Below are 25,986 nucleotides of genomic sequence, written 5' to 3'. Positions count from 1 at the left end.
CCTAACACACTGAGGCACAATGGCAACTCCAGCTTTTATACTTTTTAGACAAAGAAACAATAAATTCATGACGAACTGACAGGTCAAAGAAACTTCGGTTTTAGGTACTCAATTAGTGAAGAATCTAAATAGAGTCTGGGCTTGGGTTTGTTTATACAGATTTCTCGCCCAAATTCCCTAGCTCTGGTGATAAGTGTGTCCTGCCTTCAAATGTAGGAAGGACACCTTTTGTGTGGGAGAAGAATTTCCTGCTTTCATGAGGACAGAGAAGGGTCAGAATTTCCTTCTCGCATCAGCTGCTTCTCAAGCAGCTTCAATTCAAAATAATCAATATGCCATTGTGGCATATTTGGGGGTGGCCACCCTGAGCCCCTTCAAACTCTTCCCATTAGATAGGTTGGTCCACTCTTTCTTCCCACACCGCCCAGTGTGCTAAGGAGAAGGGACAAACTTAACACATATACCTGCATTACTACACTGGACATTTAACTGTTCTCTCCCCTTCCAGGTTCTTCCTGTTCAGGGTCACTTTGCTCAGTCATCTCTCTGAAGTGTCCTCCATAGAATCCTGCCTGCTCAATGAGCCTGGATCTCCTGTGAGACTGTGATTTCACCAACTCCAAAATTCTGCTCCTGCTGTCTACTTCTCCTATAAGGTTTCCTCCCCTTCTCTACCTTTGAAGTTCAACACCTTTCAAAAACTATTTCCCATCTCTCCTTTGGCATTCTTGAGGATGCCCCAGTAGCAATGGGCAGGCCTAGATCCCACATCTGGTTTTCTAATACTGTTTTCCAATAAAAGGAACCAGAGCTCCTTGGAGAAATAGCTGACTCTTGGTCTAGGAGTGGGGCAGAGAATATGCAGGAGAAGCCTAGAGCATTTCATCATGCTAAAACAAACAAATAAACAAAACAAAAAACAAAAAAACCCCACAACATACAACAACAACAACAAATGATGTGATTATGTAAGAGAGACATAGGAGCCAACTGAAAAAGCTCCCCATGGCCAAAGCTGGAAGAATTTGAGCAATACAATAAAAAAAAAAAAAGTAGTGTTAAGTAGTAACCCAAAGTAGAAAATAAATATCCATGAGTCACTGCTATAAATAAATTATTGATTAAATAAATGAGAGAGACTAGACAAATCTCCCAAGCAGAAGAATTCTAAACAATTTATGTAGACACTCCATACTCCAGGAGGTGGAGCATAATTCCCCCTCCTGAAGTGTGAACTGCACATCGTGACTTCCTTCCAAAGAGGACAGTAAGGAAAAGCTGAAGAAAGAGTAACTTTATAGTGGGGAAACCTGACAAGCACTACCTCAGCCAGGTAATCACACTCAGCATCAACAGAAATATCACGTATAGGGAACAGATTTGTGGTTACCAAGGGAAAGCAGGGGGTGGGGAAGGGAAGGATGGGAAGTTTGGGATTAGAAGCCACGACCTGTTATAAACAGGATGGATAAACAACAAGTTCCTACTGCATAGCACAGGGAACTCCAGTCAATATCCTATGATAAACCATAATGGAAAAGAATATGAAAAAGAATGTATACATACATATGTATAACTAAATCACTTTGCTGTACAGCAGAAATTAACACATTGTAAATCAGCTATATTTGAATAAAATAAATTGGAAAAAAACAGAAATAAGTCATGATGATAGCAATTCCCATTGATGTGAAATGGCATTTTACCTCTGTGGTCTTCCTCCCCCCAAACCCATAATGCCAGACAACTCATGAGGAAATCATCAGAGGAATCCGAGTTGAGGGACATTTGACAAAATACCTGACTCCCCAAAACCGTCCAGGTCATCAAAAATAAGAAAAGTCTGACAAATTGTCACAGCCAAGAGGAATCTGAGGAGACATGATGACTAAATGCAATGTGGCAGCCTGGGTGGGATTCTGCCACCGAAAAAGGACAATAAATCTAATAAAGTATGAACTTTAAGTTAACAGCAATGTCGGTATTGGTTTATTGACTGTGGCACAGTTACCACTGGAAGATGTTAATACGGGAAACGGGTTGTGGAGTGTATGGAAACTATGTGTTGCCATCTTCAAAATTTTTCTATAAATCCAAACTACTCTAAAATTAAAATGTATTTTTAAAAACCTATAAAACTGTGGATTTCATATGACCTGATTTTTGTGGAGGGAGAATTATAATTTTATTTATAGCTGAATCATTATATATACATCAAAAAGTCTTGAACTGGGCTGTCCAATACATAACCCTATTGAAAACTTGGATTGTGGCCAGGTCAAACTGAGATGTTCTGTAAGTATAAAATATACACCATGGAGTTTCTGTCATGGAGCAGCGGAGACGAATCTGACTAGGAACCATGAGGTTGCAGGTTCGATCCCTGGCCTTGCTCAGTGGGTTAAGGATCCAGTGTTGTCGTGAGCTGTGGTGTAGGTTGCAGACATGGCTTGGATCATGTGTTTCTGCGGCTGTGGTGTATAGCTCCGATTTGACCCCTAGCCTGGGAACCTCCATATGCTGCGGGTGCAGTCCTAAAAAAAAGACAAAAACACAAAATATATATATATATACATACATATATATGCACCAGACATCAAAGACTTAGTATGAAAAAAAATGTCAAAAATCTCATCAATATTTTAATATTGACTCCCTGTTGAAATTATACTTGGGGTTTATTGGGTTAAACAAAATACACTGTTAAAAATAATTTCATATATTTCTTAATACTTCCTTTTAATGTGGCTACTGAAAAATTTTAAATTATGTTTGAAGCTCACATTTGTATTTCTATTGATATCAGTGGTCTAAAAGGACAGACATGAAATGTTAACAATAGTTACTCCTGGTAGTGGGATTAAAAGAAATTTTTTAGCTTTCCTTTTTTCTAATTTTCCTTCAATAATATGTGTTCATTGTATAATAAAAAAGAAATAAAGATAAAAAGATGCAAAGAATTAGTACTGTGAAATGTCACACTAAATGACAGAAGCACCAAGCAGAAATGTCAAGCCATAGAGCCCTTACATAAATTAATTATTCATTCATTCATGCGAATATGCATATATTAAGCATCCTATGTGCAAGGCACTGGGACAGTTGCTAGGAATATGAGCACAAAAAAAGACTATAATTATTTCCTTCAAAGAGTTCACAGTCTACTTGGGAAGTTAGGCTCATAAATAAAATGTAAGAACACAGTGTGGTCAGTGATACTATAACAATTTCTAGAGTCAACTCTCTTCTTCTTGCTTTAAATGCTTCAACGCCAGATCCGAGCGGCATCTGAGACCTACACCACAGCTCACAGCAACACCAGATCCTTAACCCGATGACTGAGGCCAGGGATCGAACCCATGGCCTCATGGATACTAGTCAGGTTTGTTACCACTGAGCCATGATGAGAACTCCTTTCTGACTCCAACTTTAGTTTACTTCTCTGCCCACCTTTATGCTAATACTTATATGCTCATGACAATTATGACTCTGACCTTGATGAGGCCATAGATACAAGCTGAAAAAAAAAAAAATAGGACAGTGTAGCAGAACTAGGACCCATGGGAATCTGAGCCACTTGCTAATGCCATTTACATGTACCTTCAAGAAATGCTCAAACCTGATCTTACATATACTATTCCTACTCCTAAGCATGCCCAACTCTATGGTTTTGTGAGTCAAGCAAAACCCACTTCATGTGAGACATTTCAGGTCACTTGGTAACTGGGTGGCCCATGGCCAAATATTGAGTCTCTACTAAGACCCAGTAAAAAGCCAAGAGCTGATCCTAAAAGCCTGCTCTGTAATTCATCTAAGAGGCCTTCCTAAGGCTCAACAGACACGTTAAGCACCATTGAAATTGGCTGGATCATATGACCAGAGTGGCAGAGAAGCTTGCTAGCAGCCTGGACCTGTTGCAGAGCCCTCACTTTTTCCTGGCTCTATCAAAACTGGAAGCCTTTCAGATTGCCCAGTGAAGAGGTCTAGGCTATAACAACATACCCAAATAAGGTATATGTTGCCCCCAAAATCAGTAAGGCATACTAGGTATTATGACTCTTAATGGTAGGACAGACCCAACGTAGCAACTTGACCTTAACCTTAGAAGAAATATTATTTCAATTTGTTCCAACCCATGGAAACCCAAGGAAGTTCATGTAGGAGTAAACCCCTAAATTTTTCTGGGATTTCTTTCCCACCCTTTGGCACATATGTGTCTCACCAAAGTGTCCAAAGTCATTGCTATTTCATGTACCATAAGGTGGTGGACCCATGTGGTATCTTGTGGAATGGAGAGGCAATCAGTTCTTCATGGAATAGAGTAAGGGTTGGAGAGTCGGGATATTCCTGAGGCGAAACATTGAAAATATATTGCTGGCCCTTCCATATTTAAAAAATAATAAACACAATAATATAAAATAAAATAGCTTCTCTGCCGACAGGTATATAGAGGGAAAAAAGTGATTTCCATACCAATATTCAACTCAAATGTCAAGGGATTTGTAGATTTATTCCAGCAATGAAACTACATTTACAATAGCAGGTGCAATTGTATTCACCAACTGATTAAGTTTACAATAACCATCCGTCATTCTCCAAGAGCCGTCTATTTTCTACTCAGGCCAAATAGATGAGTTGAATGGACATATGTTGGAAACCACCAGCCCTGAATTTTTTAAGTCCTTTAATGGAGTCACTAATCTCTATGGTTTTTCCAGGAATGCAGGATTACTTTGGATGTACTATTTTGGAATCTAGAGGCAGTTCTAGTACCTTCTACTTGTTCTCATTTATCAGATAACCAACTATTGTACCACTTAGAGTCAGCCAGGCTTGCAGAACCACTTTGCATGATAGAGAATAAAGAAATAAGGGTTCATTATAGGAATTAGATCTTACAGATGCAGGAGGAGCTGGAGAAGGTATGGAAGAGGGAGTCAAAGGATCAGGGAAGGGGTCATTAGCCTGCCTGCCTGAAGCAGTAGCACAAAGGGACGAGTGGGGCTTGAAGGAAAATCCAAGAACCTGAGCACTTTCAGCCCTGAAAGTGGCACTGTGAAGAGGAACTCACTGAGAGGTGTAAGGAAACATGTTATCTCTTCTGTGGATCCACAGCCAGGCATATGGTGATGGGTCCCGGGTCACTCTTGGTTGGCAGAGCTAAGATTCAGAAAGACTACCTGGCATAGAATGGAGGAGAACAAGGACAATGTGTGACCTGCCCAGAACCCCTGTATCATCATTACTTGACCATAGAGAGCTTCTAAGGAAGTAAATAGGGAAGAACAATCTGACTCCATTAACATTTGTATTCTATTGCTTTTGCCACAAGTTAAGAAGGTTGCCTAGAGCCTGAAATATACAGGATAGCCTATTCTCAAGGCTCTGACTTTTAAAAGTATGATGCTTTCCCACTCATATAGAAATAATAAGTTGCAGAACACAGAATAGTGTTTGTCTTGCTGGAAGTTTATAGGAACATTGTGACAAGACCTCTGTGGACAGCTGCAAGAACAAAGGATTCCATCACCAAGATGCTTGCAGCAACCTACCACACCACCACCATCACCATCCCTTTAGTATATATATTTGTAAAGTCTGAATCCTAACTTTGGGAAGACAGTTCTTTGGCACAATAGTTTACCACCTTCTTGGACTGCTGGTTTTCTGAATAAAGTCTCTATTCCTTGCGCCCACAATGCATTTCTCTCGATTTATTGGTTGGCCTGTCATGCAGTGGGCAGTAACAAGCTTGGACTCAGTAACAAGAGAAATTGTTACTGCTTCTCTTCTGCCTTCCAAATCTTGTGTGATTTCATCCTTTGGCCATCTCTAAAGCAGAACCTCACAAGGGAGGGGATTCTGGGAAACACAGTTGTCTGCTTTACAAAGTTGACCAACACAAGCTGGCACTCCTAATGTGCTCCTCTTTATCCCAGATGTCAGAAGAAAGTCAACAGGGGCAGAAATATATGTAGAGAAGTTTCTGGGGGCTCACTGGTAATCTTGTGACTGCGGCCAACTTGTGATTTGGGAAATTCCTGAAGGTGGCAGTCCCAGCAGAGAACTTTCCTCTCCAAGATGAAAATTTGAGTCTTAGATCTACCAGGAGTCTTTTTGGAGATCGTGAAACTAAAAGAAACACTGTAGGGTATGATGAACAAAAGCTTATTTCCTGTATCTGAGCCAGTCTTTCTGAATGGGGGTGAACACCAAAGGAGAGTGAACAGAGTCCCAGGGCCCCATAAACTCTAAAATGCAGAGAACCTGCTTCTGAACTGTTTTACACAGACAGTGCTAGCCTTTCAACAATTTAGGCAGGATCTTGGCAAATGAGAGAGAAGAAAGTGGAAGACTCATAACGTAGCTCAGTGAAGATGCTTTCCTCTTCTTGCATTTCACAGTTCCCCAGCTCAAAGTCCCACTGCCAACCTCTGTGCGACAGTAACACAGGGTCCCACTGCCTCCTGCATCTACATTCTATGACCTGGGCTCCACCTCATTCCCTGTCAAGGACTCTGGCTGCAGTCATGGAGCCAGAGAACAGAGGAAAAAACTACCTGCAAAAGGAAACACAGAGTTCCCAACACTACAGCCATGTTTCTCAACTGGGGTCAGATACAATTCATTTAAAGGGCAAATAAGTTTCACAGACCCCAGTGTTAACTATGTTACTTTAACATAATGTTGTTTTAACATGGTGAGACATAAATTGCTATTTAAACATGTGCTTGTAACTGTGATACCAACTATTTAAAAACACAAGTTAAACATGCACAAAAATTCAAAACCAATAAAAGTTTAATGATTTTGATTTAATACAACATATGATATTTTGCTGAAACCGAATCATTACTTTTGAATTGAATAGAAAAAATATATGTTGCTCTTGGGTTTTACCTATCGACTCAATTCTTCTAATTCTCACCATTGTTGTTTTTCCTTTGCTCAAAAATAAATTCATGCTGAATTTTTAATTCAGTCACTTCATGGGCTGACAAATTTACTATGCCCCAACAGTATAATATTTAAAGGAATGTTTGAAACTTTTATTTATTTATTTATTTTTGTCTTTTTAGGGCTGCACCTGTGGCATATGGATGTTCCCAGGCTAGGGGTCTAATCAGAGCTACAGCTGCTGGCCTACACCACAGCCACAGCAACACCAGATCCAAGCCACATCTGCTACCTACACCACAGCTCACGGCAATGCTGGATCCTCAGCCCATGAGCAAGGACAAGGATCGAACCCGCAACCTCATGGTTCCTAGTCAGATTCGTTTCTGCTGCACCACAACGGGAACTCCTTAAACTTTTAATGAAACATTCTTTATCACATAATTATTAGTATACTTACTGCTAAGCAACAGTAGTGAAATGATTTATATAAAAGATGAACTCTACACAGTATAGCCATGATTTATATTAAAGATGAACTCTATACTGTATAGCCATGCGAATGGTAAATATAGTACTGATCATATATTGAGTTTTACATGCTTATAGCATCCAACTTGGGATAATTTTGTTTTCCCACAATTATTTTTAATTCAAAGTACCTGACATCATTTGACCTTCATTTAGTGCTAATAATACAAAAAACAAAAGAGGGCATTGGAGTCTTGCTTATAAGTTCATCACTAAGATAAGCCCCCAACATAATTCAGTTGCATTCTATAAGAAATAACATATTTCTTACAATCTTGCATATACTTCAAGGCAAATTTTCCCATGAGAAAAAAAAATGGAGAATTGGTTTACAGAACCCATATAGCTAAAACTTTGTGACATATTTCTGTTCTGCTGCTGCTCTATATTTCCTTAGTATTATCATCAATATTCATCAATTGCTCTTCTTTAAGTTAGTGATAAAGCCTATTAAGGCATCATTTGGCTTCATGGCACCAAATTTATAGCTAATATCTGTCTAAAAGTTGTGTATTTGTGTGTATATTTTTCAACATAAGCTTTTGTCCCAACTCAATGAATGCTAATATAAAAAGACATAAAACAACTTTAAAAATTTTGGTAAGTGTTAAAAATAATAGCATCATGCATATATACAATGGAATGCTACTCAGCCATAAAAAAGGAATGAAATAATGCCATTTGCAGCAACATGATGCAACTAGAGATCATCATACTAAGTGAAGTAAATCAGAAAGAAAACGACAAATACCATATGATATCACTTATATGTGGAATCTAAAATATGACACAAAAGAACCTATCTATGAAACAGAAACAGACTCAAGGACGTGGAGAACGGACTTGTGATTGCCAAGGGGGACGGGTTTGGGAGAGGGATGGAAGGGGAGGTTGGAGTTAACATATGTGAGCTATTATACACAGAGCAGATAAACAACAAGGTCCTACTGTATAGCCCAGAGAACTATATTCAATGGAAAATAATATTTTTTAAAGTATATATATATGTGTGTGTGTATATGTAAAAACTGAATCACTTTGCTATACAGCAGAAATTAACACAACATTGTAAAACAACTATACTTCCATTTTAAAACATAATAACACTAAAGAAATCAAAATCTTTTATAGTTTTTTTATAAAGCAAAATGTAGAATACAACACAATGTCTGGTTACTTCCCTTGTAAACTAAAGTGGTGCCACCATGTGGTAGTAGTCAAAACAAGTTATAATTTTTCATTAAATTGAAATTATCCAAATCTTAATTTATGTTTGGTGAGAACTACAACATTACATATTTTGCTCTTATATATGGGTTATTAATTTTTATATCACACCACTTAAATTTCACATACTTTATGGGGTCCAACTGCATGTTTTAGACTATCAATCTGTTGAAAACATATTTTTAATTCTCAATAAAACACGAAGGCCCATAAATATTCCAGAGACACACACATTCCAAATATGATAACTACAAAATATAAATAACTTTTTAAGAGCAATTTTGAAGTAATCCTTGAAACTACTGTAATTTCCATATAGGTCTTGGAAATGTCTTAAAAGCAATGATAATTTTGGAATTCCCTTCTGGCTCTGCAGGTTAAGGACCAGCATTGTCACTGCTGTGACTGATTATTGCCATGGCTCAGAGTCAATTCCTGGCCCAGGAGCTTCTGCATGCCACCAAAAAAAGGAATGATTATTTTGTCTCAGTGAAAAGAATACTATTCAAAAAAAGGACAAAAATAATAAAATGTAGAATATTGTTTTTGTCACCACCATATAAAATTTGAAAATTCTCTGCTTTCTAAACGTTCAACCGGAAATTTAAATAATCTGAGTTCTTAATATATTTAAGATATAATTTATTACCTTCTTAATTTTAAATTAGCATAATATAACCTGATTGTTAAAATTAGTTGTTTCCAAGTTACAATTTTTAAGGTTCTCTAGGAAAGTATCTCACTATAAGTACTGACTATCACAGCTCATGGGAATATGGTGACTACAGTTTTTCCTTCTACTCTTTTGCATTTTCCACATGTTCCATATAAATGAGAAAAATGAAATTCATAAAAGAATAAACGTTCATGTTAGAAGAGAAATAATAAAATCAGCTATTTAGGATATAACATATAATAAAAGGAAATTACTGTACTATTTTACCCTGGTATTAAGAAGAATAGAAGAGGCTAAGGTATCTTTCTTACCACAACACAAAGCCTATGATAGTAAATATCAGTATTGGAAACGGGAGTTCCCCTCATGGCTCAGCAAAAAATAATCTGACTAGTATCCATGAAGACACAGGTTCAATCCCTGGCCTCACTCAATGGATTAAGGACCTGGCGTTGCCATGAGCTGTGGTGTAAGTTGCAGACGCAGCTCGGATCCCGAGTTGCTGTGGCTCTGGCGTAGGCCGGCGGCTACAGCTCTGATTCAATCCCTAGCCTGGGAACTTCCATATGCCATGGCTGTGGCTCTAAAAAGACCAAAATAAATAAATAAATAAATAGTATATTAGAAATGAATATACTCTCTGACCCAACACTTAGTGTGTCCCAGTCTTAGTGCTACCCTTATTGTAAAAGAAAGCATATACACGAGGGCAGCAGTAGTTATGGAACAACAGGTAGATTATGATGCCATTTATGTTAGTAAAAGCACTTACACGATATAAACTCTGAATATGGCACAATAAAAGGACTGTAAGTACAACCACAAATTCCTTATTAACAGCAACCTCTGGATGGAGGAGTTACACAGGAGGGGAGAGGGAGATTTTTTGGGTTTAATTGCAATGCTTTAATTTTTATAACAAGAACGTACTCGTATATTTCTTGAATAACTAAGGTTAAATTTTTTTAAGTTTTCTTCTCTACTCCCGTAGAAATTATTTATATACATATGCAAATAACAAAATCCACCTATAATAGAACAGTGTCAGTCCCATGAAAAATCACTAAGTATTTTACATGTTCGCACATACTTTACATTTAAAACTTACCATTAGCTTTATGATGCCAACTTTATTAATCCCTGTTTGACAGATGATGAAACCAAACCTCAAAGGGATTATTAGGTAAATTGCCCTAATTCACCTAGCCCAGAAGGGATACAATCAGAATTTGAACTCAGGTAGCTGGCTCAGAGCCACACTCTTAACCAAACTGCTGTTTTGCACATTCCCCTGTATAAGTGTGTATATCCATACGAAAGTGTGCGTGTGCACACGAACACACACCCAGACACACTCTACTCTCCCCCTCTCCTGTACCTGGCTCTCTGGAGTACACACGTCATTAGTATCTTCTCTCCATAACCCTCCACGGAAATGTCCTTGCTGATGAAATGAGCTGAGGTGATAACTTGGCAACATTAGATGTTCTGTATTTTGTTTTCCTGGCTACACGTCTCCCTATAAAGGTTTGCAAGGTGGCTCCCAGAACTCTTCCTTCTCTATCTACTCCCTTTGTTATCTTCATCAGGATGAGCAAATTCCTCTCAGTCTTTCCCCAACTCATTAACATATTTTCTCTTGGTTTAAAAAATTAAATAAAACCCTTGTGTTTCAGGTGTCTCTGGGGAGTGGGAGGGTTTGCTGATGGTGAAAGGAACCTCAGGGTTGAGTAATGGACCCTCAATCTCTGTATTTAAGAAAGTGAACATTCTTTATAAACCCAGAGATCAGCCCATCAGTGGCCAATTTAATCTGTCTAAATAGGGATGAGATTCCATCATTGCCAAATGGCAGTGTCTTTGCTCTTTTGGTCCCTATCTGAGGCACTCCTTCTCCTGCTTATTATCATACATTGGAAGCCAAATTATCGATAATAAATTTGTTTGCTGTGAACATGGGAAGTTAAGTGGCTTGGGAAGGAGGTATTATATTTCCCCTAAGCCTTTAAAAAACAGTGTAAAGAAACCATCTACCAACAAAAACAATTCTCTGGCAATTAGATTTCACATCCATTCATAGCTTTAATATTTCCTTTCTCTGGACAGTACTGGCTACTATCCTGTGGATTAATATTTCCCTAGAGATACAACATTAGCATCAATTTGAAACCTACATTTCTCCTGTGGCAGTCAGTGGGAGGAACTGAGTCTCCTCCCTTTGTACATTAATTTAATTAGAAAAACTTTCAGTCTCTCCCTGTCAACCTACAGTCTCTCTACGGTCTCAGCCACATGAGAAGCCTTATCACACTAAGAAAAATAGTACCATATGTTGCACCCGGACTTCCTGCAACATATCAGCAGTGAGGAGACACCTGGTGATCAGAGTTGCTAATACAACCGACCCTCAATCCAAGCCCCAAATCAAGTCATCTTCCCAACATAAGCTATTCCTCTTATGCCCAAATTTTGTCCCCTCCATCTGAAACAGGACAGAAAATGAATTTCTAATGTAAAGGCAGAAATTATCAGGGATGTATACAAATACATAAATTGGAGTATAGAAAGTTAAAAGATTTCTAAATGTCCAAAATGATTTAATTAAATTAGCAAAAAAGAAAAAATTAGTAAAAAAAGGAAAAAAGTATGTATATGAGTTACATAAATCAAATGCTAATATGCTTAATGTGTAAAGACTTTATATAAAGGGAAAAGGAAAATACTAGCCAGATGGATATATGGGCAAAAGTGAGATACAAAAATGATGTATGAATTGCCAATGAATATTTGAAAAAACCAAACCACACTTAAAATTTTAAAATGCAAGTGAAAACAACTATCATTCATATTAAAGAATATTGATTTTTTAAAAGGCAATCACGACTCAATGGTGATGAAATTGGGCACATTAAGGGCACTCACATTTATTGCTGCTATGATTACACACTGAATAAATATAATGGTAGCTTATATGGTATTAGGTATCAAGACCTTTTTAAATGGCCATTTCTCTTGTCTGAATAATTGATAATATATCTTCAAAAGAGTTATCTGAGCAGACTTTTTATAGGCTGAAATGTCCATTTAATGTTACTCATACTTCAAATAGTTGGAAATAACCTAAATACCCAAATTAGAGAAATGATTAAGCCAATTAAGAGAAATAAGCCAGTAGAATACTGTGCCACCATCAAAAATTACGTTTTGAAGAGTTTTAAGTCACATGGGGAAAAATATATTGTTCTAATATAAATGAAAAACAGAAAACTGAATATATAATGTGGTTTCAACAATATAAGAGAATAAATTTAAGACAAAAGACTAAAAGGAAATGTAACAAAATTATAGTTATTATCTCTGGGTAGTAGGATCATGGGTGATGATGTCCTACTTCTTTGTATTATCTATAATTCACAATTTTTCCTTCTGAACACATAGAGTGAGAAAAATCATCTAATACAAACACCTTTTAAATACTAGGTGACATGCCTTTAAAATATCCCTAGTTTCCCTTCAAGTGAGTTGTCTAACATAAAAAAAAACTGTTTCTAAGTCTTGCTGGAACATACATTACACCATCCCTGGAGTGAGGAGTTCCTAAAATGTACTCCTTCTATGTAAATTAGAATTGCCTTAATTTTTTTTTTCTGAATTTAACTATTTCAAACTTCAAGTAAAGCTTTCTGTTCTTTTCCTTCAACAATACAAGCTATAAACATACTCTGGTGAACCATTTTTATTCAAAGGTAAGATATGGTTTTGTTCATAAACAAAGGACCAAAGGGAGGAGGTTGCCTAACACTGGGGGACAGAGGGAGCAGTCTATATGGACCACAGAGAAGTTCCTATTGTGGCTCAGTGGTAATGAACCCAACTAGTATCCAAGAGGTTGCAGGCTCAATCCCTGGCCTTGCTCAGCAGGTTAAGGATCCAGCACTGCCATGAGCTGAATCTGTTAAGTTGCAGATGTGACTCAGATCTAGCATATCTGTGACTGTGGTATAGGCCAGCAGCTGCAGCTCCAATTCCATCCCTAGCCTGAGAACTTCCATATACCTCAGCTATGGTCCTAAAAAGATAATAAATAAATAAATAAAATAAGCAAACAAACCACAGAGTGATGACCTATGTGAGAATGGATATACGTAGATGTTTGGCTAAATCACTTTGCTGTACAGCAAAAATTACCACAACATTGTAAACCAACTACACTTCAATAATGTTAAATTTAAAGAATAAATAAATACAAACTTACCTGGACCAATAGCAAAAGAAAAAAATGGGTAATTAGTTAAAAAAAAAATCCATCACAGAGTATATTTGTCACAGATTCTTAAATATTTAATTATCATGGAAAGTATGTATTAAAGATAATATTCAAATCATTAACTTCACAGATGTAGAAATTTGATGTAATAATGTCTATAGAAGAAGGAAATGTGTGCCATGAGACGAATTCAAATGTCATAAGTGAAGAATGGTATTCTAAATGATGTTGAAAATTTTAAAAACTGAAACACACAATAAAATAACATTAACCAATATAATTCAAAAACTTTACCCCTTGCAAAATTTTTCTCTCTAGTTTTTACACCTGGAAGATATGGTTAAACTTCTGTACTTTATACATGTCACTATTTTGTTAACCTTTTAAAACATATTCCACTGTGCTGTAACATATTTTTCTCACTCTTTAATTAACACCAAGTGATATATCATTTAAAAATAAAATAAATCGACCACAGAATCATTATTTGACCACTGTCCACAAAAATTGCAACTGAACTCAATTCTACTTTTTTTTTTTTTTTTTTTTTTTTTTTTTTTGGTCTTTTTGCCTTTTCTTGAGCTGCTCCCATGGCATATGGAGGTTCCCAGGCTAGGGGTCGAATCAGAGCTGTAGCCGCCAGCCTACGCCAGAGCCACAGCAACTCGGGATCCGAGCCACGTCTGTGACCCATACCACAGCTCACAGCAACAGCAACGCCAGATCCTTAACCCACTGAGCAAGGCCAGGGATTGAACCTGCAACCTCATGGTTCCTAGTCGGATTCGTTAACCACTGCACCACGATGGGAACTCCTGAACTCAATTATTGTGAATACCTCTCTAAACTCTAAGGTCAAGAGGATGAAGGGACTTCAAAGATGAGCACTGCTTAGATGCATAAACATTCATCCTGGGTTCCTGGCCCCTAAAAACTGACCAATTTAAAAAAAAAATTTCTTTACCGATAATTTCAGGAAAAAAAAAAATGGTACAATTGAAGACATCTCTATAAGCAAACAACCACTGGAAAAAATCTACTGGTAGGTAAATACCGTATACTCCGAACAGGTACAAAGATGCTCTTTTGGGGAATAAAATCATCCTCAAAACTGTACAAAGACCTCCAGCTCTGACAACTGAGGAATCACTGTCCTTTCTCCAGCAAGAGGGAGAGTAAGAAGACCAAACAGGCCAGCAGCAAACTCGGGTTCTAACCATGACCCTTGTGGGCTCTTCATGAGATCTTGGCACCTCTGGTCTCTGTTTCCCTGCAGTGAAATGAGGGGTAGACTAAAAGACTAAGTTTTCCAGCTCTAACATCCTCAGTCTGTGAGGTACTCCCTCTTGTTTGGCCCCTGGAGGTACCTGGAAACGCTGGTTTTAGGGAACCCAAGGGTCTCAGTGCTGGACAAAGCTCCTCTGAGTACAATTTTGCCTACTCTGTAAGCATCGGGGGTTTTTAAAATAATTAGTTGGTCCCCAAGCTGTCTCTTTAACTTCAATATTTGCACTATAGCAAATGGAAAGCTCTCATTAGGGTTTGAGCCAAATGGAACTGATTCCATTTCAATGAGCTTACTCTCTATTAGCAAGAAACAGCAGAGCAGTGGAGGCCCAGGGTGTTATCTGCCCAGCCAGAGTGGTTCTCAGGTGGAAATAAATTTGAAAAGCACTAACATGGGACACTGTGAGAAACCTGTTCTTACGTCTGACGTCTAGAGGGCAAGGTCCAGATATGTGACTTCTGACACGCCTGGCCCTGGCTCACCCCAGAGCTGCCCACAGCTCCCAGGGAGCCCCAGTCAAGTCATTCAACAAGCACTAGAGCAGCAGAGAGAATGGAGAGTGATGGCAGGAGGAGAGGGGCAGGGAAAACAGCAGCAAAGATCTCTTCCAAAGTCTTCCTCCTCAGGAGCCCAGGTCCCCTGAAGACTGCATGTTCTTAGCTACATTCCCTCTAACTGTGATGAGTGTCCCCAAAAAGAACACTCGACTCCATGCAAGTTCATGATATTCTCCACTTCACCCCTGTTAGGGGACCATTGACTGAAACTGCCCACCTTGGCCACGCACCACAATAGCCGCTTGCATGAGTTGTTGCAGAGCAGGAGGCTCTGATAAGCAACACAGTGCTGTCCTGATGACCAAGTGGGTGAACTTGGGAGGAAGGAACAGTCAGAGGGAGGAAGACAACCAACATCCCAGCATCCTTGGTGCTGGAATCCATCTTGATTGAGAGGTACACGTGCCACCAGGAAGGACCCTGGGCCAGACCAAGTATGGGCCAAATAAGACAAGTGACCAGAGACAACCCAGAAGCTAACTCCATTCCCATAAAATCTGAGACTGTGAGCCACACAGCAGAGCAGTTCTCCTGGGTTCCCTCACCCTGATGCTCTCTGCCTGGGTGCCCCTTCCCAATAAAGTCTTCTGCTTTGTCAGCATGTATATCTCCTCAGACAATTCCTTTCCAAGTGTTAGACAAGAACCCACACTTGGGCCCTGGAAGGGGTCACCCTTCCTGCAACTTTCCCAGTGGCTATCACAGAGAGTCCATGCGGACTGCAAAGAGCTCTGCCCTCCTGGACTGGCTGTGACCTTATGGAGGGCTAGGGGCGCACTGAGAGGCTGGGCCTGACCTGAGTGCTGTCACTGAAAAGGGTACCTTCACGTATTTGGGGGGCCCTTCCTCTCCCCCGTGTGGTCCACCTGAAGCCCTGGGCTCCTTCTGAAATACATGCCAGAGAACCATCTGGTCATGCCCAGCAAAGGTTTTTGAGGATTCATTCTGTATGAACATCTCCCACAGAAGGGAATTCTCCTTCAAGATTCCGTTCTACTTTGAGCTCTGCCAGCAAGGCCATGGCCAGGGGTCACCACCCCCCTGAGGCAGGAGGGAAGATGATTCGTCGAGGTCACAGGGAATGGCCAGCAAAGAGGGATGGCACAGCCTGTCCACCTGGATGTTCTAACATCAAAAACTGAGCATGATTTGCATTTGCAAATTTCCAGTATTCCTCATTTTAAGTCAAGCCTGGCCTTACCTACAGTTTAGTCACTTATATGGTTGGATTTGACACACACATAAAATTTTCCCACTGAAAAGATTATATCCCCACCAACCTGCTGTGATTCTGAAATGTATCCATTAGTCACCCTTTGGAGTTCAGCTATTGAAGGTGCAGGTTAAAATACAGATTTGTTATGCAGAGAAGAAGCATATAAAGGCTTTCTCAACTATTAATGCCCCAGCATTGCTGGGATGTGAAATAAGAAGTCTGGGTTAAAACCAACGTACCAATAAATGAAGAATGGCTTTATATAATGTAGGTTCAATTTAGGAAAATGGTAACACTCAAAGGTGGTACCAAAATTGTAAATAAATTCAAGATCATTTTGGATCAGTGAATGCATGACAGATCCTCGATATTCTATTAACAGAAAATAGTTTGTGGATTTAGTTTAACCTTTGAGAGTGGCGTCAGGGAGGAGGGCTACCTCCCGGCTGCCCGTGTCAGAGGCAGATCATTAGCATGGATTCCACATGGATCAGATTCAGTTTGTAATTCAGTGTAAGCAGTGTATGTAGCAGAGAGCAGAAAGATCTGGTTTTGTCTTTATCTCTGGTGCTTACAAGATGCATGACCTGGTCAAGCCCCCTAAGCAATGTGAGCCTCAATTTCCTCATATGTAAAACTGGGATATGGAGAACTCATTGTAAAATTCTTATTCAGTGATTCTCTACTAAAGAGTCTTTCTCTTGTGATTCTGGAAAGTGATTAGAGTGCAAACTGATGGAGTAACTTTCATCTGCCTCTTGAAGGGTACCCCCACAGAAAGCCCACTTAAGATTTAGGAGTTCCCATCGTGGCTCACTGGTTAACGAATCTGACTAGGAATCTTGAGGTTGCAGATTCGATCCCTGGCCTTGCTCAGTGGGTTAAGGATCCGGCGTTGCCATGAGCTGTGGTGTAGGTCACAGATGCAGTTCGGATTCTGCGTTGCTGTGGCTCTGGTGTAGGCTGGCAGCTACAGCTCCCATTAGACCCCTAGCCTGGGAACTTCCATATGCCGTGAGAGCAGCCCCAGAAAAGGTAAAAAAGACCAAAAAAAAAAAAAAAAAAAAAGATTTAGGTTTAACAAAGTTGGAATGCTGGCATTGTTGAATTGGGCAACAGTTTTTCAGACCTGGCTCAGAGCTACATGCATTTAGTATACGAAAGCAGTTGATATGATGACTTTTTGAAGGTCTTCCCAGGCACCAGAGTTTTTCTGTTAATTTGTTGCACTAAGTCATAAAAGATCTCATTAACACTTCTTTTTGATTTTGCAGAGGATTCTAAGAAGGCACAGTAGTTCCACTGTCTTGCTAGATTTTGACCTCATTCCTTTCCTACAACTCTTTCATCTTCCAAGTCACACTTATTACCAACCAGGATCATTGGAACATCGTCAGTGTCTTTAACTCGAAGAATCTGTTCTCTCGGATCTTATAAATCACTAAACATGGCCTGAGTTGCGATGGAATAAACTACTGAAAAACCTCTCCATTTTTCATGTACAAGTCCCTCATTGCTGAAAATTGTTCCATTCCTGCAGTAGGCAAGATTTCAAGCATACGCTATTGTGTACCTACTTCAACTTGCTTTCTATAAGAATCTTCTATCATAGGATCATATTTTGCAACAAGAATTCCTTGAACAAATGGCACAGAGCAGATTTTCCAACACCTCTCGAGCCAAGAATGACTCACGCATGGTGCAAACTTGTAAAAGCTCGTACCTCTCATGCTGTCACCAGGTCGCCACAGCCAGCATCGCCTCGCTGTCCCTCCTGATCGCTGCTCCCAGCGCCATGGCGGTCCTGCCGCTACTGCCTCTGCCGCTCAGGGGTGGTTTACATGAGGGCAAGGTTTTTACCTATACGATAGGTTTTTACCTGAGTCTGGGAGAGGTTTTCACCTATACGATAGTCCTAGAGTGTGCAGCTGGTAAAACCAGAGGCTACAATCCTGTAGCAGTGCTAAGAGACATTTTTCATCCAACACTGTTGTACATGTGTGAAAATGGTGTACTGTATACTTTAACACGCCCCATACTTTGTATTGGAGAGTACAGAAATGTAAACCCTAAAAGCATCATTATTTTAGGGTAATAAAAAATCCAAAGAGCTCCTATACAGACTACTCCAGATAACTTCACTTCTTTGATACTTGTAGCTTACTGTAATTTTAAGAAATTCAAGGTCATTATCATTGTATCGTACAATTATCACAGCTATATAGTTTTTTAATTCAATTTTACTTTATTTATTTATTTATTTAGGTCTTTTTTGGGCCGCACCCAAGGCATATGGAGGTTCCCAGGCTAGGGGTCAAACTGGAGCTGGAGCTGCCGGCCTACACCACATCCACAGCAACACAGGTTCCGAGCCTCTTCTGTAACTTACACCACAGCTCACAGCAATGTCGGATCTTTAACCCACTGAGCAAGGCCAGGGATCAAACATGCATCCTCATGGATGCTAGTCAGATGCATTTCCACTGAATCACTATGGGAACTCCTGCCTAGATTTTTTAATTTAAAAAAAAACCTTTGGAGACAGTGATCTTGTCTTTAAAATGATAGTCCTTTCAGTATAATGTCTTAAAGACATTGCCCTTAACATCTGCTGGGAAGGAAAGGTCCAGACTTTTCAAATCTCTTATTATACATTTCCTTTTTGTTTACATAGGGAACAATGTTTATAGCTGTGTGTACGGTGGGGATCTACAGCAAGAAGTGTATATTTTCAAACAAGTTTTTAATGTTTTAACAATTTTTGTAAGTCATTTTCAGGCTTCAGCAGCTGTAGATTCTGACTGTGAATCCCTTGCTTGCTCGTACATAAGTGTATTTGCAATACCAAATATACAGGTTTAATATCTTTGCCTGTTAGCGATTGTTTTGAAACTGACAGCACTAACGGCCTGAACCTAGCCAAAACCCAGATTGGGACTTGAACCCACAGGCTGGGACTTGAACCCAGCCCAAACCCAAATTGGTACTTGAACCCTCATGCCTGGACTAAAGCTAGATTGGGACTTGAACCCACGGTTTTAAATTCGAGTTACTCACCCTGTGTCTGGATTCACCAAGGCTCAGGTCCTTTACGCCTCCACATAGAAGGAATTCAGCGAGAGACAAAGTGATAGGCAAGAAACAGACTCATTAGGATAGGACGCTTGCAAAAGACGCAAGCAGGCAGGCAAGGAAGATCCGCTTGACTGGTGGGCCACAGTTTCATCTTCCAAGGGGCGTGGGAATTGGAAAGGCCCGCCTCTTCCTTTCTGGGAGTAGTAGCTCCTCCTTAGTATCCGGTAAGGTGCGTATTCAAATCAGCTGAAGGGCGGTCTTCAAACTCTTACCCTTGGGCTGAGTCTGAATACAGGCCTCATCCCATCCCCCACCCAATGAGCTGAGGCAATTCTCTAACCACCGCTGGTTAAGCAAGGCTGACCTGATGGTTTTCTTACACTTACAGTGGTCTCCCAACGACTCCCAGGTTTCCCTCTTTATCTATGACTCCCTACTGGGACGTCTACAGCCACCTGTGCCTACTCTATTCTTATCAGTTTCGCATGTGTAATGTTTTGGTTGAGATGGTAAATGGTGGGCAAGTAGTGTGGACGTGAATGTGGGGAGTCATTTTAATCATGTGTGATTGGTCACAAGACCTAAACTGCAGTAACTGTTGCTGTTTTATTTAACAATGCCTTGTTGCTTTGCATGCATTAACGTTTGGGTATAAAGATTGTGTGTCTACCCAACAGGGAGCCACAGTATTGAAATTGACCATCCTAATGTAACAACTACTTGAGGTGGCCAAATGTGAACTAAAAGCCTTAATTAAAGCAGTGCAATTTTGTATACCTTAGCATCAATAGTTCCATAAATTTGGATTGCATTGCAAGGGCTTGCATTAAAAAAAAATTAAAAAAAAAAAAAAGAGAGAGAGATTCTTTTTCTCTTTCCTCCATTCACACCCATCAGGGAGAGGAGCAGGCTGATGGTTCTAGCTCAGGACTCTCAACAGACCTATTCCTGCATCACTGTTAGCCCTGAACTTGGGGAAGGCATATCACGGCCATGCTTAATTCCTTGCTCACCTGTCCGCAGATGCTTGTTCAGAATGTCAATGATGTGATTACTTCCTGGGTGGGGAGGAACAAACCTTTGTGCTTTTGCACTGGTCCATAAGTCTGTCTGCCTTGTGCAAAAGAACCGTCTTCTAGATTCAGACTGCAAACTTCAACGGGGCAACGTTTATTTCCATTTAATAGCCTGAGGATGGTGTCCAATAAAGAAACACACTTAAATGGATGGGAGCTAACCTATCAATATGATGATTGTGAAGCCATGATATTAAAGGAGAGTTCTTTTTTTTTTTTTTTTTTTTTTTTTTGTCTTTTTGTCTTTTTGCCTTTTCTAGGGCTGCTCCCGCGGCATATGGAGGTTCCCAGGTTAGGGGTCTAATCGGAGCTGTAGCTGCCAGCCTACACCACAGCCACAGCAACTTGGGATCCAAGCCACATCTGCAACCTACACCACATCCCACGGCAACGCCGGATCCTTAACCCACTAAGCAAGGCCAGGGATCGAACCTGCAACCTCATGGTTCCTAGTCGGATTCACTAACCACTGAGCCATGATGGGAACTCCGAAAGGAGAGTTCTTAACAAGAGACACTCCCCTCTGCCACCAAATCACAAACTCTCATAACGTATAAAACAAAACCAAACTGCAAACACCGTCACCACAAAGGAGCCTGGGCGCAGGGCACTTATAACTAAACTCTATTTGTCATCCAGGATGATTCTGGAGGCCTTGGGAGCCCGGGAGAAAACTTCTTCATGATTCTCCCCACATTTCTACCCAGGGAAAATCAAATGAGGCAGTGTGACCTCAGCCAGCTTCCAGAAGAGAGGTGACGAGAGAGACGGTCTTCGATCAGCTCCATAGGCGGCCTTGGTCCTGTTTCAGGGTTTATACCCGTGTTCTAATGGGTAGACAAAAAAAAAAAGAAAGAAAAGAAAGAAAGAAAGAAAAGAAAAAAGAAAAGCCAGAGGTGGGTGAAGGAGAAAAGAGACTTAGCCTATGCTCTCCTCTTTGGCATGTGGTCGATGGCAACTGCCAAAACAGACTTTTTTCTTTCTTTCTTTTTTTTTTTTTTTTTTTTGTCTTTTTAGGGCCGCACCCACAGCATATGGAGGTTCCCAGGCTAGGGGTCGAATCAGAGCTGTAGCTGCTGGCCTACACCACAGCCACAGCAGCTCAGGATCCGAGCCGAACTACACCACAGCTCATGGCAACGCTGGATCCTTAACCCACTGAGCAAGGCCAGGGATTGAATCCGTATCCTCATGGATACTAGTCAGATTTGTCTCCACTGCACCACAATGGGAAATCCCAGGACTTTGACGTTGATTCAAATTCTGTCTCTGGCACTTATTAGCACAAAGACTTAGGGGAAGTTATTTAACCTCTGAGGCCCCCTCTTGCTCATAAAAAGGGAATATAAAGCACACCTCGGCTAGCTGTGAAAACTCAGTGGGTGCTTTCACATAGACCCTCAGTGACAATGAAGTTCCCTTCCCTACTTGCTGGTCTGCAAGCTTAGGGGTTCAACTCATCGAATCCCAGAGAAGACATGATGGGACAAACCTCATGGGCTGTGGTTCCCACAAATCTATGTCAGATTGGGGTGACACACTTCACAATCCCATAAAACTCAGCCACATTTTCCCGTTTGTGACATTTTCAGAAATGAAAAGAAGAAACCAAGGTACAGAGACTCTGATGTGTAGCTCCACGTTGGATCCCAGACCAGAATCTGATGGAGTTTGGAGGGCTGTTTTTGTAAACGGTGTATGTAGCCAGGGTCCCAGCACCTATGGAAACACAGCTGTTATCTGGTACCTCCTGTTTCCTAGCAGCCTCTGTTTCCAGAATATAAAACTCCAATCCACAGAACTGGCAAAGAAACAAGGCTCAGGTGGTGTCTCCTTCAACACTTTATTTCCCGTGGTTTGCTGAGGAAAAGCGAAAAGACAAGACCAAGAGAAAGAAAGAGAAAGCGATGAGTTAGTAATCAAAGCTTTGTGAGTTTACTTAAAACTCAACTAAACACATTCTATTTCTGACACAAATATTCTGAGGATTAAATGAGCAATACAATATTTTTTGGAGTTCTCTGTGATCAAATGCTTTGCCATTAAAAGTTATATTCCTGGGGAGTTGATATTGAAGCTGCTTGTTCCTTGTCAGTCAACATAAGAAGACGCCAAAACTGTATACATTTAAATCACACAAAACCATCCCCCAGCTGTCTGGTCTCTTGACAGCCCCTTTTCACTGAGCTCCGCGGTCATGAAATGTAAATATTTTTATCTTAACGGCACAGGCTTTTGAAAATTTGACATAATAGGATTTCTTCCTCACAAGGCATATCAAACACTGTTGCAAACTCAAAGTCTATGTTATTGTTAATCAAGACTAAATCAAAGGGTCTTGTCTTTGTTTTTCCATTTCTATTTCCACATGACCAATAAAGTGTCTTCTCCGACCATCCCTGCCAACCAGAAGTCACCCCCAGAAGACGCAGCAGGACATTTGGGGCTGCCTCTGTTTGAAGCATTCTTGGGCGGAGCAGGGAAAGGCGTGAGGACCATGTGGACAGATAAAGCAATAAAGAATCAACAGGTACCAAAGTTCCCATTGTGGCTCAGTGGGTTAAGAACCTGACTAGTATCTATGAGGACGCAGGTTCAATCCTTGGCCTCGCTCAGCGAGTTAAGGATCTGGCATAGGCACAAGCTGCAGGGGAGGTCACAGATGCAGTTCAGATCCCACATTGCTGTGGTTGTGGCATAAGCCAGCGATTGCAGCTCCAATTCAACCCCTAGCCTGGGAACTCCCATATGCCGCACCTGCAGCCCTAAAAAACAAAACAAAACAAAACACCAGGTACTTAAAAAGTGGAGGGTCTGAAGATGGAGACAAAAATGACAGTGATTCTAATTCTATGAAGCTCAGGTTCAGTGTCAAGCTGCTGTGAAAACTTAAGACATTTTGTGGGTTTATCCCCTGAGCACCAGTGCTAGAACAGTATACATTTCCTGAATGAATAAATGAATGACAGGTTAATCAATGAATGAACAGTAATACTAAGAAGGGAAAGGAATCTATTACAGATACATCAATGGGCCCTGGAAGACACATCTTAGTCTTATTTTGTCTCCTGACCCGGGGAGCATGACCCACAGCCAAATCCAAGTCCTTAGGCCCTGGGGACCAGAGAGGCCACACATCTCAGAGGGCATTTCACCATCAGTTGGAATTCCTTGGACAACTTGAAGCATTTCCTTCCATAATATGCTCCCCAGCTGTTGGGGAGGATTCCCCTTTTCCCAGAATCCCTGCCTTCTGTGTTAAGCCGTTTCTCTCATGGAGAATTAATGCACGCTGCCTTGACCTTCATGCTTCATCCTTAACTTCTTCTCGATGATAAGACCCTCAAAGGTTTAGACTGTCAGATGCAGCTTTTTGTGTCTACTTCACTGCATATTCTAGAGCTGAGTACATGTACAATGACTCAGTTAATGAGATTAAGGAATGCATGCCAAGGCTTCAAGAGAAAGATGTTAGCTGCTGGGTTGGGTGACAAAATCACCCTGTGTTTCAGTCCCCAGCCCAGAAGCAGGGTGGCCTTCCTCCCTCTTGCGTCAGGGCCCACAGTGATGCACAGGCACCTGCAGCCCCAGCCTAAACCCTGCCCTGCAGCTGCTGCACTCTGTCTGCTCTTCACTCGTGGCCCTCCTGCATTGTCACCATAGTGAGGTGGTTCACTTTACACTGTGTCTTCCACCGTGGGGAGCATTTCACAGCTTTGCACACATCCCGGCATGCATTCCCCAGGTCCCAGACTGATGAATAGTGGCTGAAAACACCCTCTGATGCCATCACTAGCAACGAAGCAAATGTCAAACCGGGCTTGTGGGTCCTGAGTTAAGGCTGTGGGACCCAGGCTGGAGCAAGCTTCCACTTGCAAGGATATTTTGTGGAGATGGGTGGGCAAGAGGCTGAAAAGACCCATGGACTCCCCCTTCTGCTCTGTGCCTTCTCCATCCCAACCTCTGGGGATTCTTCAAGATTGTAGGGGAAATTTTATCTTGAGGTGCAGGACTCTGTCTGCCCCCAGGTCACAAGATTCACCTTGGCTTTTGGCAAGATTTATCCAGCCTGCCAGGTCTTCATGATTTAGAGTCTGGAACTTGGATAGGTTTATAAGAACACTGATGGACCATTATCTCTCCAAAGGAGAAAGGGCCCTCTCAGGCTCTAGGAGGCAGTCCCAGGGTGGTTCAGGCTGACTTTCTGTTGCAACAAGGACTCTCACAAGATCCATAATTGTGTGGTTTGTGTAACTGTTCTCCTCTAGTTTCCAGGGGGCAAGACTTCAGCCCCACTATGAAAATGACAATGCAGAGGAGGCAAGTGGCCACTAGATGGCAGCAGAGGGTAAGAAAAGGGAGTTGCAGGCAGTGCGGGGAGAGTGCTGCTCGCAGCCCCTCCATTTTGCTTACATCTTTAATGAGATATGCGAAGAAAATGAGTCCCTTACATGCCAGACACAGATGCTACAACATATGGAGAGATGCCGCACAGCAATATTTCTCTGGTTATTAAACAGGAGGCACCTAACCAGTCATTCACTGCATCATCATGCAGAGCTGTCCTTTGTGTCTCCAATACTGCTGTTGACAAGGTAATAACAGGAGAAAGCTGTTGCGAACACTGATGCACGGACCTGGGCCTCTGGGCTCGCGGCATCGCCAAGCCAGGATGCCGCCTGGATTGCCAGGAAGCGCGAGCAGCCCAGCCCAGCGGGAACCACCTTGGCAAGGCACACGGTGTGGCTTCTGCTGCCAGACTCAGTCCCGGCAGGGCGTGGGCTGCTCTCTGGTCTCCCTGGCAATCCCTAAGGGCTCATTTATTCAGAACCCGATTACCACCAGACAGCTCAGGAGGCCGACCTTCCAACCACAAACCCCAAATGGGAACAGGAGCTCTAGACATTTTAAAGAGCAAGACATGCTGGCTTTTCTGGCAGAACTGAAGACATATAGTGTAATGAAAATGCATTTAAATTCACATGGATAAGGGCACACTTTTCCCACGCTCCCCAAGCAAAGGTAGGGAATCTGGGCATCTGGAGGGGACATCTCACATATTCTCTTGTGAAACTATTACCAGGGCTGGGAGCAGGCAGGTATTACTATATTTTGCTACTATATCCCACTCATTTTCCCACCCCCCACACCCTACGGCCCTGCCTCCCAGCCTGAT

The 25,986-nt window shown here is 41.1% G+C and overlaps 1 protein-coding gene and 1 pseudogene across 1 annotated transcript in view; one reads left to right on the top strand and one right to left on the bottom strand.

Moving 5' to 3' along the window:
* The window catches only part of LOC102158035 (uncharacterized), a 584,796-nt gene that overhangs the window by 337,559 nt on the left and 221,251 nt on the right, over positions 1-25,986 (top strand).
* Positions 17,740-25,470, bottom strand: LOC100626750 (annotated as a pseudogene).

This window comes from Sus scrofa, chromosome 7 (assembly GCF_000003025.6).
Source record: "Sus scrofa isolate TJ Tabasco breed Duroc chromosome 7, Sscrofa11.1, whole genome shotgun sequence".
NCBI lineage: Eukaryota > Metazoa > Chordata > Mammalia > Artiodactyla > Suidae > Sus > Sus scrofa.
The sequence above is the reverse complement of the archived record's forward strand: the minus strand, read 5'-3'. Positions and strand labels throughout refer to the sequence as shown.